The sequence below is a fragment of the Panthera uncia genome (assembly GCF_023721935.1).
Source record: "Panthera uncia isolate 11264 chromosome B3 unlocalized genomic scaffold, Puncia_PCG_1.0 HiC_scaffold_1, whole genome shotgun sequence".
Classification (NCBI taxonomy): Eukaryota; Metazoa; Chordata; class Mammalia; order Carnivora; family Felidae; genus Panthera; species Panthera uncia.
Window position 1 is genome coordinate 74533925 of NW_026057582.1, and position 14180 is coordinate 74548104.

Below are 14180 nucleotides of genomic sequence, written 5' to 3' on the forward strand. Positions count from 1 at the left end.
TTCCTTCCTTCCTTCCTTCCTTCCTTCCTTCCTTCCTTCCTTCCTTCCTTCCTTCCATTTATTTATTTTTGAGACAGAGAGAGACAGAGCAGCACAGAGCCTGACGTGGGGCTTGAACTCACGGACTGCGAGATCATGACCTGAGCTGAAGTCGGATGCTTAACTGACTGAGCCACCCAGGTGCCCCTACATTTATTTCTCATAAAGGGCACTGAAAATGGGTTTTATTTAAAAAGCTTATATTTGTAAAGCAACTCTCATTTAGAGTAAAAATATTCAGGACTTTATGCTTTTGTTGAAGAAAAATTTTTGCCCTAATTTACCTGTTTCTGTAGAATGTGTTAAAACTAATATTGGAGTCCATTTGGTACACTGCTTACTCACAAATGGCAGAAGGCAGGATTTGATGTAACGAATGAACTCAGGTTATCCAGTCTCAGAAGTTAAAAGAAAAATTCTATGAAGCTTGTAAATAAGTTTACAGACAGAATACCTGGACTTGATCAATTCAAGGAATCTGTTGCTTAATAGTGATTGTGTATTTTGGTTTGGATTGTTTTATTGGGTTTCCTCAAATCTCAATTTATACTTGGTCATCTATTTGAACATCTTATTACTGGAAATGTGGATAGTTTGAGTAAATCTTTATGGACTTTCTCTTTTAATATCACATCTCCCTTTCTCCTATCCTTCATATACAACTCAGTTACAATTTCTATTTTCTCTATTTCTAAAATTTATCTTGATGTATCTGCTTTTCTTTCTCCTGCATTTCCTTGTTCAAACTACCATTATTATTTCTCTGGATTACCACGAAGACCTCCTGAATTATCTCTCTTCTTCCTGCCTTTGCTTCTTTACAACCCATTTTCTACACAGTAGCCATATTGACCTTTTAATAATGTAAATAAGGTCATGTCATTTCTTTGTGTGAAAACATTCAGTAACTTCTCCAACGTAGAATAAAATCCAAGCTCCATTTTATGGTGCATGAGTCTCTGAATGATTTGACCTTCACCTACCTCACCAGTTTTTTCCCTTCCTCTCCCTCTTTTCCTCCTCTGCCTTTCCCTCTTTCCTCTTCTTCAGTTATATGGGCCTTCTTCCTATACTAGAATAAGCCAAGTCTGTCTCTGACCAGGTGCTTTTGCTCTAGGTTTTGTGTGTGCGTGTGTGTGTGTGTGTGTGTGTGTGTGTGTGTGTGTGTGTTTGGAAATCTCATCTGGAACCCATTCTCAGTTTCCAGCACTAATATTCTCTTCTTTTGAACACCCTATGTTAGTTCCTCTGCCATTCTTTTGTTCCTAAAGTTCTATTTATTTTCTTTTAGGTGCTTATCAAGATCTAAAATTATTTTATTTCTTTACTTATTTCTTGCATTTGCCAGTTGAATGAAGTCAGGGAACTGGTCTGTTGAATTCATTGTTTGATTATAGTTGTGGTGTGTAGTAGGTACTTAATAAATTGTTGTATAACTGCTCTTTTTTTTCAACAGATATTTTTCTAATTATAAATATGTATATCATAGAATACTTTGAAAAATGCATGAGTTGTAATGAAGAGAATAAGAACTTTTAAAAATGTCTATAAAAGAAAATATTTTGGGGGCACCTGGGTGGCTCACTTGGTTAAGTGTCAGACTTTGATTTCAGCTCAGATCATGATCTCATGTTTTGTGAGTGTGAGCCCTGAGTCAGGCTCTGTGCCAACAGCGTGAGCCTGTTTGGGATTCTCTCTATTCTCTCTCCCTGCCCCTCCCCCCTCTTAAAAACAACAACAATGATATTTTGGGAGAAATATGTTCCAAGGCTTAAAATAATATTATTTATTTGAAAGTGATTTTTACACCAAATGAACCTAAAATGTAATGTGAGTAAAATTTGCAGGAATGAATTATTTAATAGCTTCCATGTATTATCTTGAGTTACTAGAATTCTGATATAGTTTTCAGGGAATTCATTTGAAAGAGGGTTATGAAAGATTGAATGTTCTTGGTAACAGAAACTATTCTATTTTAAGTGATTATGTCTTTAACTGCTAAAGGATGGGTGGCAGAGAGGAAATGTAGAAAGACAAGGGCCTAAATTCTGTTGAATAAAAAGAAACAATTATCTTGCTTTATGGATCTAGCATAGTTATTTAACATCTCTTAGTTTCTTGAATGTAGAATGGGAGCTATACTACATAATTCTGAATCCTGTTTATTTCTGAGATGTTTGTTGTTATTCTAGAATACCCAGACTGCACAGGATAGTTAGAATTACAATTCTATAAGTGATATATAATCCTGAAATGAAAACCCTTGCTGGATATTGTGTTAATTATAAATGAAGATATACAGGACAGCTCCCTTGCAGGATAGTTTTCCAGGTAAAAGCCTGACAAAACTGTTCTGGAAAATAGGAAGTGTGTAAAGATATTTTATGCTAAATCTAATGAAATTAAATGGAAGTAAAGGTAGATATATTTCTGCTAAGGTCTCTTATCACTCAGTTTTTCAGTTAGTTCCTAAGTGTAGAAGGCAGCTGTCATGTTAACTGTCCATCTAAGTTGGCTGAGTCCCCCTAAATGGGCCTCAGAGGGTGGCATGGCCAACATTGTGGGAACGTGAACACAGGGGTCTCACTGTATCTATGCGATTCAGGCTGCTTGGACAGAATATTAATAAGGCAAAGAAGCTTCACTTTTTAACTTGTGAAATGAGTATCCACAGCCTGGATACATCCCAACTTCTGACTTCTGGATGCTAATCTGACAACCTGGATATTTTTCACTGATACTTTCTTTTTCCCTAAAACTGGACCCAGAAACACAGTGAAGTGCAAGTCTTGGTATCTTCACTAAATTCTTTCAGCAGCCAGTCCAGACAATTCCCCCGTGAACATAGCCCTCTGCCTTATGCCTAGGAGAGGCTGTTCCATGGAGGACTACATCTGGCTTCAAATCCTGCCTCCACCACTTTCCAGCTGTGAATGCTGGAGAAGTTATTAACCTCTCTATGATTTGGTTTTCTTTTCTGTAAGGCAGAGAGAGTAAGCATACCGACTACAGAGTGTTTTGAGGGTTAAATGAATAATATTTGTAAAATTCCTGGCAAGCAGTTAGTGATACATAGCTCTCTATCCCATTGTATAAACTTTCTTGAAAGTAAGTGTACTTACCCATTGCCCATAAGTAGTTGGTAATTGTGGTATAATAGAAGTAGTACTGGATTTGAACATGGGAGCCCAGGACTTGAATTCCAGCACTTATATTGCATTGTTGTGGGAAATTCTACAAGCCAGTTATTTCATACCTCTTAGTTTCCCCAAATGTAAAATGGAGGTGATAATGCCTTCCCCTGGGATAAAGACTGTTGCATGAGATAATGAAATGACAAGGTGGAAGCAACTCATTGATATCTAACATAAAATAAATACCAAATGTTTTATGTAAGACTGTAGTAGAATTAGCAGGAAGATTTTTTTTCAGAGATATAGATTCTCCAGCCATATTTTAATATTTTTCCCTCTCTAAGCACTACATTACCTTCTTCCCTGAAGCATGAAAGGAAATCCAACTGAAACTTCTCAGTCAGTTTCTTATAGGCTTTTCTGAGAGTAGAAGTAGTTGCCTTTGTGTAACCAGTTGGAGAGAAGGTGTAAAAATAGGTTGGAATGAAGATCAGTGAATGTATGTACTGTAGGATCCAGGAATTATAAGCAGAGTTTGTCTTTTGCTCCTTGAGGATTCATTTACTGTCTCTAGAAGGGGAGCTGTGTGCCAGGAGACATATCTGTGCTAACTATTCCCTTGCTCACTCCCTTCTTTCTCTGGAGACCCTTGTGCCTCCATTTCTGTCTTTATTTTCCCCAGTGGTGGAGGAAGTAATATCTTTTATTGGGTCTAAATCTCTTAGAGATAGCCAGAGATGGAATCAATAGTGAACAATCACTCACCAACCTGTTCAGAATATGTATCTTATGCTTAAGGAAATTCTGTCAAACAAAACCCAAGATAAGGTGTCAGTATTGCAGAAGTTAATTTGTTTGCCTTCTGATAAATTGCTGTCAATTCTGAGTCTTGGGGAAAGATTCCCCACCCCCCACCAAAATAAAGAGGAGATTGGTTGGGGGGAGTAATGGACCTTAGCCAAGGGGCTGTGGAATCACTCTCTTTCCAAGGCCACTATGGCCTCCTCAGTGACCTTTCCTGCTCTTCTTTCAGTTAGAGGTTCTGAGTCACAGCAGCTTTATTGAAGAATCCTGCTTCTCATGGGACACTTATCAGGCCCAAGGATACTCTTGGCCAAAGGGGTGACATAGCAGGGTCATTCTGCAGCTAAGTGCAGAGAAGATGCCCTTGGGAGTTGGCTTTCAATTTTTCCTCATCCTTAACAAAGGAGCAGATCTTTTAGCACTGCTCCTTGCCTGTTCCTTCATACTCCTTGAAGTAGTTTTCATCTTAAACATCTCACACGTGGTTGAAGCACCTTTGATGTTTCCCCTACCCATAGTGTATAATAACTCAAAGTCTATAGTCTGGTCAATAAGGCCCCTGCGATACAGCTCTGCCTTATAAGTCTTGCCTCTCAGAGTTTCCTGTTCTTTTTTCCCCTCTGCTCCATCCATACTTACATGTGCACACACAGAATTCAAGGTATGAATCTGATAAGTGAGTCGTTTTACCTTCTGAAAGGCTTAAAGGAATGCCCTGACTCTAAAAGTGAGAGAACTCACTTCTATAGAGTGATAAACTCAAAGATCTTAATTCACATATCCAAGTGTGGGAGGTTTACAAGTCAATTGCATGCAAGAGTACTCATGTGTTGCTGTGCTTGTTTTTCTTCCTTTTTATTTGCCATTCCCACCCCTCCTGGTACCTGTAATTAGATCTTAGAATGCTTGATACTATGAGCAGGTACATTATGGATTGGATGGGATATTGTGTGCTTGCTTAGACACCTAATCGCCATTCATGATGTTTCAATGGGAAAAACTTGTTGCAAATTTCAATCAGTCCTTGCATGAATTTGTATTTTCAGCAATGATTACTTTAAAAGTACACACTTTGTATGGGAAACTTGTTGCAAAAGACGATGCAAAACAAAAACATCAATGATAACTAAATACACAGAGAGTTGATGGTGTTTTATTTACACAGTATTCTCCTTTTCCTTCACATTTCCAGTCAGCTATTTTTATTTTTTTATTTAAGTTTTAGTTAACATACAGTGCAGTATTGGTTTCATGAGTAGTTTTTAGCGATTCATAACATACAACACCAAGTGCTCATCACAACAAATGCCCTCCTAAATACTCATCACCTGTCTAGCCCATCTCCTAACCACTTCCCTCCATCAACCCATAGTTTGTTCTCTATTATTAGGAGTCTCTTGTGGTTTGTTACCCTCTCTTCTCTTCGTCCCCACTTCCCATATGTTCATCTGTTTTGTTTCTTAAATTCCACATATGAGTGAAATCATATGGTATTTGTCTTTCTCTGATTGACTCATTTTGCTTAGCATAACACATTCTAGCTTCATCCACGTCATTGCAAATGGCAAGATTTTATTCTTTTTTTATGACTGAGTGATATTCCATTGTATATATATATACCACATTTTCTTTATTCATTCATCAGTTGGTGGACATTTGGGCTCTTTCCATAGTTTGACTATTGTTGATAATGCTTCTATAAACATTGAAGTGCATGTACCCCTTCAAATCTCTATATTTGTGTCCTATGGGTAAATACCTAACAGCACCACTGTGAATTGTAGGGTAGTTCTATTTTTTTTTCCTGAGGAGCCTCCATACTGTTCTCCAGTGTGGCTGCACCAGTTTGTATTCCCACCAGCAGTGCAAGAGGATTCCCCTTTCTCCACATCCTTACCAATACTTGTTGTTTCTTGTGTTGTTAATTTTAGCCATTCTTATGAAGTGGTATCATGTTGTGGTTTTGATTTGTATTTCCCTGATGGTGAGTGATGTTGAACATCTTTTCATGTGTCTGTTGGCCATGATGTCTTCTTTGGAAAAGTGTCTATTCATGTCTTTTGCCAATATTTTACTGAATTATTTGTTTTTTGGGTGTTGAGTTTGGTAAGTTCTTTATAAATTTTGGATACTATCCCTTTATGAGTCATGTCATTTGCAAATATCTTCACTCATTCTGTAGGCTGTCTTTTAGTTTTGTTGATTGTTTCCTTTGCTGTGTAGAAGCTTCTTATCTTGGTGAAATCCCAGTAGTTTATATTTGCTTTTGTTTCCCTTGCCTTTGGTGATGTGTCTAGTAACAAGTTGCTGCAAAGAGGTTGCTGCCTGTGTTGTCCTGTAGGATTTTGATGATTTCCTGTTTCATATTTAGGTATTTCATCCATTTTGAATTTGCTTTTGTGTATGGTGTAAGAAAGTAGTCTAGTTTCATTCTTCTGCATGTTGCTGTCCAGTTATCCCAACACCATGTGTTGAAGACACTGTCTTTTTTCCATTGACTATTCTTTGCTGCTTTGTCAAAGATTAGTTGACCAAATAGTTGTGGGTCCATTTCTGGGGTTTTCTTTCCATTCCATTGACCTCTGTGTCTGTTTTTGTGCCAGTACCATATAATCTTGATGACTACAGTTTTGTAATATGGGTTGAAATACAGAATCATGATGCCTTCAGTTTTGTTTTTCTTTTTCAGTATTGCTTTGACTATTTGGGTTTTTTTCTGGTTCCATACACATTTTAGGATTGTTTGATCTAGCTCTGTAAGGAATGCTGATGGTATTTTTTAAATTTTTAATATTTATTATTATTGACAGAGAGAGAGACAGAGAGAGAGACAGAGAGAGAGAGAGAGAGCAGGGGAGGGTTAGAGAGAGGGAGACACAGAATCCGAAGCAGGCTCCAGGCTCTGAGCTGTCAGCACAGAGCCTGATGCGGGGCTGGAACTCACAAACTGCGAGATCATAACGTGAGCCGAAGTCAGGTGCTTAACTGACTCACCCACCCAGGCTCCCCATGAATACTGATGGTATTTTGATAGGGATTACATTAAATGTGTAGATTGCTTTTGGCAATATATACATTTCAACAATGTTTGCTCTTCCAATCCATGAGCATGAAATGTTTTTCCATTTCTTTGTGTCCTCTTCAATTTCTTTCATAAGTGTTCTATAGCTTTCAGAGTACAGGTCTTTTACCTCTTTAGTTAGTTTTGTTACCAGATATCTTATTTTTTTGGTGCAGTTGTAAATGGGATTGATTCCTTGATTTCTTTTTCTGTTGCTTCCTTATTGGTGTATGGAAATGCAACAGATTTCTGCAAGTTGATTTTATATCCTGCAACTTTGCTGAATTCATGTATTAGTTCTGACAATTTTTTGGTGGAGTCTTTTGGGTTTTCTACATACAATGGTGAAAGTTTGACTTCTTCCTTGCCAATTTGGATGCCTTTTATCTCTTTTTGTTGTCTGATTGCTGAGGCTAAGACCTCCAGTACTATGTTAAATAGTAATGGTGAGAGTAGACATCCTTGTCTTGTTCCTGACCTTAGGGGAAAAGCTCTTAGTTTTTCCTCACTGTGGATATTAGCTGTGGGTCTTTCATGTATGGCTTTTATGATGTTGAGGTATGTTCCATCTATCCTTACTTTGTTGAGGGTTTTTATCAAGAATTGATGCTGTATTTTGTCAAATGCTTTTTTTGCATCTATTGATAGGATCCTATGATTCTTACACTTTCTTTTTATTAATGTGGTGTATTACATTGATTGACATGCAAATATAGAAGAAAGTGTGTTCTTCTGCTTTAGGATGAAATGTTCTAAATATATCTGCTAAGTCCATCCAGTCAAGTGTGTCACTAAAAACCATTGTTTCCTTGTTGATTTTCTGCTTAGATGATCTGTTCTTTGCTGTAAGTGGGTGTTAAAGTCCCCTAACATTATGGTATTATTATCAATTAGTTTCTTTATGTTGGTTACTAATTGATTTATATATTTGGGTGCCTCTGAGTTGGGGCATAAATATTTATAATTGTTAGATCTTCTTGATGGATATGATATAATGTCCTTCTTAATCTTTTGTTACAGTCTTTGATTTAAAATCTAGGTTGTCTGATATAAGTATAGCTACCCAGACTTTCTTTTGACATCTGTTAACATGGTTCTCCATCCCCTCACTTTCAATCTACAGGTGTCTTAGGTCTAAAATGAGCCTCTTGTAGGCAGCATATGGATAGATCTTGATTTTTTTTATCCATTCTGATACCCAATTATCTTTTGATTGGAGCATTTATTCCATTTACATTCAGAGTGACTATAGATATGAATTTAGTGCTGTTGTGTTACCTGTAGAGTTGGTGTTTCCAGTGATGTTCTGGTACTTTGTAGTCTTTGTGGCTTTGGCCTTTTTTTTTCCTCCATTCAAAGTCCCCCTTAAAATATTTTGTAGGCCTGGTTTAGTCGTCATAAACTCCTTTATTTGTTTGGGAAACTCTTTATCCCTTCTTCTATTCTGAATGACAACCTAGTTGGATAAATATTTCTTGGCTGCATATTTTTCCCACTCAGCACTTTGAATATTTACCACAAATCCCTTCTGGCCTGCCAAGTTTCAGTGGATAGGTCTGCTACTATCTTTATGTGTCTACTCTTGCAGGTTAAGGACCTTTGCCCTTAGCTGCTTTCAGAATTCTCTCTTTACCTTTGTATTTGCAAGTTTCATTATGATAGGTTGTGGTGTTGAGTTGTTTTTGTTGATTTTGAGGGGAGTTCTCTGTGTCTCTTGGACTTGAATTACTGTGCTCTTTCCCAGATTAGTGAAGTTCTTAGCTTTAATTTGTTCAAATAATCCTTCTTCCCCCTTTTCCTGCTCTTCTTCTTCTGGGACTCCTATGATATGGAGACTATTTTTGCTTTATGGAATTGCTGATCTCCCTTGGCATGGTATAATAGTTTTCTTTCCATCTTCTTTTGAGCTTTTAGTTTTCCATAATTTTATCTTCTATATAACTTCTCTACTCAGATTCCTCAGTCCTCATTGAAAATATATCCGGTTGTTTTTGCAGATCAGTTATGGCAGTTTTAATTTCAGTCTGACTAGTTCTTAGGTCTTTGATCTCTGCATCAAGGGTTTCTCTGGTGTCTTCGATGCTTTTCTCAAGTCCAGACAGTAGTCTTATGACTGTTGTTCTAAATTTTTGTCCAGATATATTACTTATATCTGTTTTGAGCAAGTCCCTGGCTCTGATTTCTTTTTGACCTTTCTTTTGGGGAGAATTCTTCCATCTTGTCATTTTGGCTAAGTTTCTGCCTTTTGTCTATTTTGAATGCTGGTTATGTTTCCTGCATCTGAAGATAATGCTATATTAAAAAGGGGTTAGGCACTGTCCAGAGCTTGGCACTTCAGGATGTTTCTGTATATGCTGTGTGCACTCTACTGTTGCATTTTGGCTGCTCTTTCCCATTGGTCAGTCCTCTGCAGAGCTCCTCCTTGCCTGCAGTGGTGGAGTGTTTGGACATTTAACTAGATGTGCTTTGATTTGTTTGTTAAAATAAACCTCACACCTGCCACACTGTCACCCTTCAATGATGGATATCCATCTGCCAGTCCTCAGATTGATTTCTAGGGTGTTCCAAGTGATCTGACCTCAATACAGCTGTGTTTGAGGGATAGGGAAAGCCCAGGGTTCCCCTACTTCTCCACCATCTTAATTCCTCATCTCCAGTCACTTATTTTTTAAGGATGAAGTTCAAGATATTTGTGTATCACAATATACCATTAGTAATAGTAGGTGAAACAATCAAGCTGTAACAAAATTCTGTTTCTATTTTTTTAAATTATGAAATACACAAGCCCAGTTCATATTGAACTTAGATCCATACTAAAATTAATTAAAATTTTTTTTCCTGTTGAAAAAAATTTGTAAAAATCTTGCATAGGATCAGCTAAGCATTTATCATTTAGGATTCAATGGTTCTTATTCCATTCTATTTATTTGTGCTACAAAAATGTTACTTTAATTTTCAAATATGATAGTTTAACTTTGAAGGCAAAAATTCCTTTTCATAGAATTTTTTTTCTTGCATGATTTTATTTAAATTCAAGTTAGTTAACATATAGTGTAGTAATGGCTTCAGAAGTAAAATTGAGTGATTCATCACTGACATATAACACTCAGTACTCAACACAACAAGTGCCCTCCTTAACCCATCACCCATTAAGCCCATCCCTCGACTTCCCCTACAGCAACTCTCAATTTGTTCTCTATAGTTAAGAGTGTCTTATGGTTTTCCTCCCTGTTTTTATCTTATTTTATTTTTCCTTTCTTTCCTCTATGTTCATCTGTTTTGTTTCTTAAATTCCACATATGAGTAAAATCATATGATATTTGTCTTTCTCTGACTGACTTATTTTGCTTAGCACAATACACTCTAGCTCCATCCACATTGTTGCAAATGGCAAGATTTCATTCTTTTTGATTGCCAAGTAATATTCCATTATATATATACACCACTTCTTCTTTATCCATTCATCAGTTGATGGACATTTGGGCTCTTTTCATAGTTTGGCTATTGTTGATAATGCTGCTATAAACATTAGGGTGTATGTGCCCCTTTGAATTAGTAGCTTTGTATCCTTTGGATAAATACCTGGTAGTGCATTTGATGGGTCATAGAGTTTATCTTTAACTTTCTGAGGAACCTCCACACTGTTATCCAGAGTAGCTGCTCTAGTTTGCATTCCCACCAATAGTGTAAGATGGTTCCCCAGTCTGCACGTTTTTGCCAACATCTGTTGTTTCCTGGGTTGTTAATTTTAGCCATTCTGACAGGTGTGAAGTGGTATCTCACTGTGGTTTTGATTTGTATTTCCCTGATGGTGAGTGATATTGAGCATTTTTTGGAAAGAATGACTTTGTTTTTAGAAATCTACTTTAGAACCTGGAAGTTGGCACCAATTTACTAACATCTGGAGGGTCATTTGACTTTGTTGCTTGTTATTTATTTTGAGAGAGGGAGAGAGTGCACAAAAGTGGGGGAGGGGCATAAATAGAGGGGGAGAGAGAATCCCAAGCAGGCTCTGAGCTTGGATGTTGTAGACTCTAATTCTAAAGTTCTCTTTTGGCCAGCAAAAGAGCAGACATGGGATTGAAAGCGAGAGATGGCTAATGTCTGGGAGAAGACAAGAGCCCCGAATAAGGGTCCTTGCCCCATATTTATTCAGATCAGAAGGCTTACAAATGTGATGGGCATGTACAAAGAGACAAAGAAACTGTGAGCATTAACTTGTGGATGTGAGGGAAAAGCGTTTGGGGTTTGAGTCAATACAAAACAAAATTCCATGCCTGGTAGATGGGTAAATGGTTGTTAACAGCAGACTGGAGGCACCATGCCTGTTTATCTTAGCTAGCCTAGAGGATGAGACAGATAGGGGGAATAACCTCAGGGTTAATAAGGCACCTTTTCTTTTGTTAACCATATCCGCTCTGGGCTGCTTCGCCTGCAGCACAGGGGTCCATAGTCCAATTCACCAACTTACCTAACCTGGCCCTATCCTCCTGTGAAAGCAGCTTTTCTGCTATAGTGTTAAATGGGGAGTGCTTCCACCCTGAACATATAATCTTGTTTATTTCATATACCTATGTATTGGGCACCTTTGCGCCATTTCTATTTTAGGTCTTTGCCTCTCCCTCTCTATTTTGGGGGCTCTACACCCCCTCCCTATTTTGGAGTGCATTCACATCTCCCTATTTCTGGCACCTTTGTGTTTCCCTTTTCTCGGGGTGTCTTTGCGCCCCCCTATTCTAGGAGTTCCAATCTGGTTTACCCAAATTCGGGTATGAGCATTTTGTGACTTTGTATTTCTTTATGCCTTGTTAACCCATTGGTGTAAGCCCGGGGGATTCCTAGATTACCCCCCACACTTGGTCAGAGTGTGTGTCAGCACAGAGCCTGATGTGGGGCTTCAACTCACAAACTGTGAGGTCATGACCTGAGCCAAAACCAAGAGTTGGATGCTTAACTGACTGAGTCACCCAGGCGCCCTGAGGCTCATTTGATTTTAAAAATGGTCAATTTGTAATGTTGATTGGATCTGGACTAGGAAAAGAAATCTGTCCCTCCCTCCTACTATAAAAGATATCAACAGGATAATCAGGGAAATTATAGAATAAGGACCTAAATGAGATAATAGTATTATATCAATATAAATATAAACCACATATTGTGGTTATGTGAGAAACCATTCCTTATATCTAGAAAATACATACTGGGAGCACCTGGGTGGCTCAGTTGGTTGAGTGTCTGACTCTTGGTTTCAGCTCAGGTCATGATCTTATGGTTCGTGAGTTTGAGCCTCGCGTCAGGCTCTGTGCAGGTAGCATGGAGCCTGCTTGGGATTCTCTTTTTCTGCCTCTTCCCCACTTGTGCTGTCTCTGTCTCAAAGTAAATAAATAAAACTTAAAAAAAAATACACACTGAAACATTGAAATGTAATGGTGTTACCAAACTCCAAGTTTGGCTGCCCATTGCTTGGAATGCCAATACTCAAGAGACAAGTTTTGAGTGGAAAGGAAATTTGAGCTTTATTCAGGAGGTGGGTCAACTGGGGAGAAGACAGACTTGTCCATAAACCAACTCAGGTTTCTGCCCTGCCCAGGAGTTTTTAAAGGGGTTTAAGGTAGTTAATCAGCAAAAGAAATGTAATGGCCTGCAGCATTTCTCAATCACGTGCATACTCTCTGGTGCCGGCTGCAAACGTTATCTCAGTGCTCCTGGGTTGTGTGAGGGCCTCCGTTCTTGTTTTGTTCAGGAGTACTCTCTTCTTTCTGAAAAGGAGGGCAAGATTTACAGATACACAAAGGGAGGTTAGTAACATTATTTGTGTGACCTAAAAAAAGAAAAAAAATTGCTAAAAAAAAGTTGCTAGGCTAATCAGAAAATGGAGATTTGCTGGCCTCTGCAGTCTGGGAAAGTTCCGGTCTGTCACTCCTCAAAGCCAGCAGTTGGCAAACCTCAACAGTTAGTTCTGTTACAGATCAAGGCGCTTAGGTTTGCAAGCAGAGTGTGTTCCCTTAAGGTGAGTTAACCCTTAAAACCAGCTGACTTGCTGTAACAAAGGGGCAAGATGCCAGCAACTAACTCTCCAAAGGTATCTATGTAGAGAAAAACAAGACACATGCACAGGGAAAGAGAGAGAGAGAAGGGGGGGTGGTGGTAATAAAGCAATTATAAATTTTAACCATTTGGAATCTGGAATAAGGGCATATAGAAGTTCCATATTGTTCTTGCAGCTTTTCTATAAAGCTGAAAATATTTCAAAATGAAAAAATTACAAAAAAAAATCCTCACATCTCTTGTATTTAAGTATGTCTTTTTTCTCTTGGTTCTCAAGGTCGTATTTGGAAGCATGTAGCCTTTTTAAATTAGACAACTTCCAGAAATCTATCAGTAGCTACTTAATCAACCGTCACTATGTGTCTATGACTCTTCTGTGAATGAATATGAGAATTGCATAGAGAAATGTAGAGAAAAGTAGAGGAATGCAAATAACTGTAAATGGTTGTCCTCATCTACAAGTCTTTTAGCATGGGGAACTTACCACGAATATTCCAGAAGAAAAAAATGTGAAAAAGTTGCCAGGAATAAGCTATTTTATGAAATTATTTAATGAGTAAGAATTTTGGAGCTGTAAAGGACATTTACCTTGGGATAGGAAGAGTTATATTCTAAATATAGTCGTTCATTCGTGACCCCAAATATATTTCATGTGGATCTATCACTCATGTGAAATGTGAGAACTTACTCAGATATATGTTTACACTTTGTATTATTTCTTTAGAATTATTTTCCATATTTTATTATATATTTAAAACACACATGTATACATATATACTTAGATATGTATATATCTGTGTTTAAGTAAAAACTGGGTTCTGAATTGTGATTTGTATTATATTTTGCAGACCAACTTATTTTATTCTAGTTCATTTACACTTGAAAGATAAATCAGTTTAAATAGTGAAGAAATATAAACAGTCTGCCAACTTTTTAGGGACACATTAACTCAGGAATGTGAGGCATAAGAAACAGTAGAATGTGATTGATAAGAGTCTTCAGTTTGAAATATTGCTAGTATGACTTTATCATAATTTATATCTTACCAGCTGATATCAGAGTCAAGAGACTTTGCTTGTTCTGTATAGTACCCA